Raw genomic sequence first — 6,000 nt, 5'->3', positions numbered from 1 at the left:
GTACAAATAATAAATAAAACACTATAAACTATTATACAAAATTCTACTAACTGAAAAAAGAAATCTTATAGGGGAGAAAGAAAATTGACAACAATTGTAACACAATGAGGTTTAGAAATAAATCAAAGATGTATCACCTAGATAAAGCACCAATAATTGTATTTTAACCCCACTAAACCATTCTGATGATGATGTGGAATCAACTACTAAACCACTATCAAGAGACTCATTGCATCAATGATGCATAAAAAATCAAGTCCCAAATAGAAATTGATGATTGGCTAGTAATAAAGAAAGCAAATTGGTTGACTTTATTAAATAAGAGTTGGCGTTGTTTCAGCCGAACAAGGTAAATAGTTTGAGCTATATAAAAATCCTATAATATGCTCATAAGGGTAAAAGAACATATAAGAGGGTAAATAAGCTAAGATCAATAACCATGTCGTTAAACAAAAGGCTCGGATATCATAGGATCCACTTAATTTATTAACATATTCCTCAAAGATAAATATAGTTTGTTACATTTAAAATATAACTAAGATATTAATTCAAAATTTAGGATAAAGATGATAATAAATATATTTGTATCTTTCAAATGCAATGATTATGTTATTACATTGCTTCTTTCAGACAACTTTTGGATCAATATTTAACATCCTCCCTTTGTGGTGAAAAATTCCCGGACATTTAACTAGAATTGAAATATTTGCCAGGATTTTCCAAAAAAGTGAATTTGCTATATTGACCGGATGTTGTGACTTGTTAATTTGCACAATGTTGCATAACTCTACTAAAAACACTAATCTTTTTCCATGGAAGACGCCTCTGCCGCTGTTGCCGCAGGTATTATATATTAGAAATTTACTCGTATTCTATTTTGTTGGAGTTCTGTGACACAAATTCCTGTTAGAAAAATAGTAAAATAGGGAGATTTGTGAGGGCAAAGACTGACGGCCGAGTTCTCTATGTGATATTTATTTTAATAAGGTGTTCCAACTTTACTGCATTGTTTTTATTTGACTTTGATTAAATAAGATTTTTAAACCTATAAATAAATGTAGTCGCCTCTTCTCTTGTATCATTTGAATTGAACAGTTAGTGAATTTTTCTTCTCCTCTGCTTGTGATTTTTCTCGAAAGGGTTTTTATATAAAATCTGTGTGTTCTATTTTTCTCTATTTCCTTTTGATTCATTGTCATTATCAACGTTTGATTTTTCATACACTTCTTCAAATTCAAAGTTGTGGTTGCTTAAACCATTGTTCTTTGTCTAAGTTGAATGATCTTCAAAAACTCATTAGCCATGACTGCTAGGTAGATGTGAGCAAAACTCGATTCGACATAAAAAAGTTGAAAAAAAATCAAATTTCGAGTTAAATGAACTGAGTTATTTGAGTCCACTCAATTTTTTTTTTAATTTCAAGTTCGAATCAAGTTGAGTTTTCGAATTCAAATAATTCAAATAAACCAAATATAAGACTATAATATTTTACATTTTACCCCAAACCCCTAAACCTTTCTACTTTTCCCCTCAAATTTTCACTCCTTCCCACTTTCCTCCTAAAACTTTTACTCTCCTCCCATCCCAACCCCCCATCTACCCAAATTCATTTCCCACCAATTTCTTTTTAATATATTCCCTCCAAAATTTTACTCCCCAATTTATTTTCCCTCAAAAATTTACTCTAAAAAACCGTCAAAACTTTTTATTTTCTCCTAAAATTTTTATTCCCTCCAACTTTCCCCCTAAAATTTTTACTCTTCTCCCATCCCACCCCCATCTACCCGAAACCCATCCCCCAATTTTTTTAATATTTTCCCTCCAAAATTTTACTCTCCTTCAAAATTTTATTCCCCAAAACTTTTATTTTCTCACTAAACTTTTACTTCTCACCCTTTACCCTCAAATAAAAATCAAAATCATCCAAAAATTCCTAAACCTAAATAGTAATAATTTTATCTATATCATTATTTATATTATTAAATTAAATTTCACATTTTGTATTATTTATATTATTGGATTGTTTAATTATATTAAATATTTATAATAAAATTAAATTATTAATGATGCCATAAAACATTCATGTTAAAATTTTATATTGGTATTAATTTGATATTTTATTTTTAAAATAACTTTTATTAAAAATCACATTTTTATATAGTGACAAGAATCAGAATATAATTGAAGCAACTAAGCAAATAAAGGAACTAATCCGTATAAAAGATTAATAAATAAATTATGAGATGATGAAAGTTAATAACAAATTTGATTACGGTGGGTGACAGTGGTTATAAGGACCCAAATTTTTTTTTAAAAATTTAACTCGAACAAATATATTTGATTTGATTCGATTCAAATTTTATCTCACTCGACTTGATTCGAGAAAATTTTAAATCAAATAAAGATGATAAAATATGATTCATCAACTCGATTAACTCAAAATTTTTTCATTCGATTCGATTGAACGCTCACCCCTACTGATGAGAATCTATGAATCAATTTTCTTTATTTTTTATTAACAAAGGAAACACTATTGGTTTTTGCACATGTTAATGGTGCCATTAGACACCAGTTAAAGATTAATTTCTGATGATAATTAATAAAGCACTTTGTTTTCACCATACTTGTAAATATCTCCATCCAATGACTTCATCCCTGAAAAAAATATGAAGCTTTTCTTAGAATAAAATATGAATAAACTTGTTGAAAGTAGAAATTTAGATCGAAATGGAGATTTATTTTGTATTAGAAACCGAATATACCAAACTTGTCCTAATCAATTACATAATCACTTTAAAGAAAGTCTTATGTGAATGTGCCAATTACTTTCTTGCCACGTGATAGACTAGCTCGGCAAAGTTTGGTCATTACACCAAAAAGAAATTAAATTATCTACAAGTTAATTGTAGTAGTTGAAGATCAATTCATCATAAATTTAAAATAAAAATGCAAAAGACTTTGTAAGTCTTCCATTTCCTCCCTGATAATTAATAAACAAAGACAACTTCAAATACTGTAAGTATAAAAAAGCTTTATACTCCAGCAAAATTTCTCATCCCTTCCAAAGCAATCAAATTTAGGAAAAAAAATTTGAAGCTAGAAAATTACATTTATCAGAACCAGGAATAGAGATATTCCCATCATACCACTGAGCATTCATAGCCGTTTCAATACTATTAGCAATCAAATCCCTTTACTGGAAACTATAGTAAATCCCTCTCGTGCCCATCGAACTCGCATAGATAACCCCGACCATATTGAATTTAAACCAAACCGGGTGTTGAGGAGGATAGAATGGTTCGGTTTAGATTCAATACAGTTGGAGTTATCAACACAATTTTAATGGGGACGAGATAGGATTGCCGTGTAGTTTGCAGTAAGGGGATTTTATTGCTTATAGTATTGAAACGGTTGAGTTCTCAGTGGTGTGACGGAAATATCTGTATCCATGGCTGTGATAAAAATATAATCTTATTGTTGATTATATTCTAGATTGGCTTCAAGACATCCGACAACGTCTCATTACGAAGCCCTTATACCCTGAAGATATATTTGTTTTTCCATTTCATCGCATAGGCATCCAGTTTAACATGGGGAAAATGAGTGCCATTGCCTTGGCTGTTTTGAGAGCAACCAGAATTTGGGTATCATCATTCCCATATTTGGATCAAATCCATCAATTAATTCTGATGTACTTGTCAAGGCTTTGCAATTTGGATAAGAATATGGTGAAAAATCTTTGGTCAAAGTTCTGGTGGGCTAACAATTAAGGCACCTAAAAATGATTTCATGGTAATTTATTTTTTGTAATAGTTAGTACTCAATAATAGTAATTTCTATGTGTTGACTTAATGGTTAGAATTTTCATCATTTTAGGTGTAATTTAGGTTCATGTTGCATTGGTCGTGTTATTATTAGGGCTTTACCCTCTTTTTTTAATTCACCAAAATAAAAATAATAATTTTATTTTCTTTCGGAAAAAGAAGAAATAAAAAGAAAGGGTTTGCTTATCCCATTAGACTCTTGTTAAGTTCAAAATATTATTAGTCATTATTGTTATTTTTGTTTTTTTAGTTTGCTTAATGGTTTGACTTGTTCTTTTCTTATGTTTTAAGTTATATTTCTTGTGTATCCATATGCCACTTGGTTAAGAGATAAAATTGTTGAGCACTTTAGCGACAACCATTTCTTAGAGCCTATTCAAATATAGGAACATAGGCAAGTATGAGCATTAATTGGTGCAAAAAAATTCTATTTGGAATGCAAGGTTAGGTCAACCTTATATAAAGTAATGTTTATTTTTCCTTAATATACTTTTTTTTTTGGCTAAAAGGTCATTTCCTTAATGTCATATACTACACCATAAAGTAAACAATACAATTTAACACACCTTAAAAAAGCAACATTGGATTACATAAATCGGAAAATAACAGAAGAAACACTCCATCACCACTAGTAAGTAAAAAACATGAAAGCCCCAAAGCATCTTGCTTTTGCGAAAGAGTCGGTTATCTCATTAATCACTCAAAACACCATAGAGAGAGACACATCTCCAATCTTATTCAATAATCAATTTTATCTTACTTTTCCAGATTAACTCAAGCGCACATTTAACAGTCACAATTTTAGTATATTTAGATTCTTGAATTCCTATCAAGCCTACAATCATAATACAACACAACCCCACAACCTAAAGTCCCTAGATTTTCGAAAGTGGAACCATCAACATTAAACTTCAAAGCTCCCTCCATATAGGGATCACACCGAACATTGATTTTACTTCTAACCACACAACAGTCTTGTACAAATAAGCTTGAGTCATCCTAAAATGTCCACTCATTAGCGAAACCCGTTCCTTAATTGCCTTTAGCTAGTAGTAAGCCATCTTTTTTAGTTGGAAATGTTGAAACAAGGAAATCTGATTTACTAGGAAACTTATTTTTGTGAAATCAGCCTTTGATTTTTTTCCCTGATATTATGTGAAATAGTATATTAGTTTCTTAATTTTTGTAACACCCCTATCCCGTAACCGTCGCCGGAATAGGTAAGGGGCATTACCGGACTTGTAACTCATGTCAGAACAGTAAAATTTTAAACTTTTTCTTGAAATAAAGATCATTCATTTAAATAAGTACTAAGCATAGCCAGGGATAAAATTTAAACTTCTCTAAGTAAACATTCAAAAGATGCCATTTTCGCATGGCTTATATACATTAACCAAAAATATTCTCCCGCCACTAGTCTATTCTATACATGCCATAAAATAATTCTAAACATAACAAGAATAAGCGGTGGATAGTGATAGTGTGACTAGTTGCTGACGATCCCCGAGCCTGTAGCTTTGCAATGAGACCTATAAGACAGAGGAAACAGAGTAAACGGAGTAAGCATTACAATGCTTAGTAAGTTTTAAGTAGTGTCAACAGATAACAATCAAATTATAACATAGTTGTTCGTATTTTTATTTCACTCTTCCTTCGGGCATACCATCCCTTTTCCAAATATGCACATCTCATCATATACAATAGGCAGATAAACTCTCACATAAAAGTGAGCTCATGTGACATAGATATATCGTATGATTTCACATAACCTTTCACACTAATCCGATGTCACATAATCATAGGAATAGTCCCATAGATTGCTCTCGTATGCATCATATATAAACTTGGGGTACATACCTGTTTAACCTTTCGCATTGAATATATTTATAAGCAATTCTTATTACGAAGTCTTATAGCTTTAACCTCTACTCAGATTATCGGTGAGACCTTTAGCTTAGACGAAATCTCCACACGAAGTCATCGGGTCTTACCCGGACATACTCTCCACACGTAGTCATCGGGTCTTACCCGGAATATATTTCAAAGTTTCATGTACATTTAATCGCATGTTACAACCTTCACATTAGCCATTCGGCTTTACCACATATTCATATCTCATACATATTTCACATTTGCCATTCGGCTTTACGACATATACATATCTCATATATATTTC

The sequence above is a fragment of the Gossypium arboreum genome, chromosome 11 (genome assembly GCF_025698485.1).
Source record: "Gossypium arboreum isolate Shixiya-1 chromosome 11, ASM2569848v2, whole genome shotgun sequence".
NCBI classification, from domain to species: domain Eukaryota; kingdom Viridiplantae; phylum Streptophyta; class Magnoliopsida; order Malvales; family Malvaceae; genus Gossypium; species Gossypium arboreum.
Note: the sequence above shows the minus strand (reverse complement) of the source record.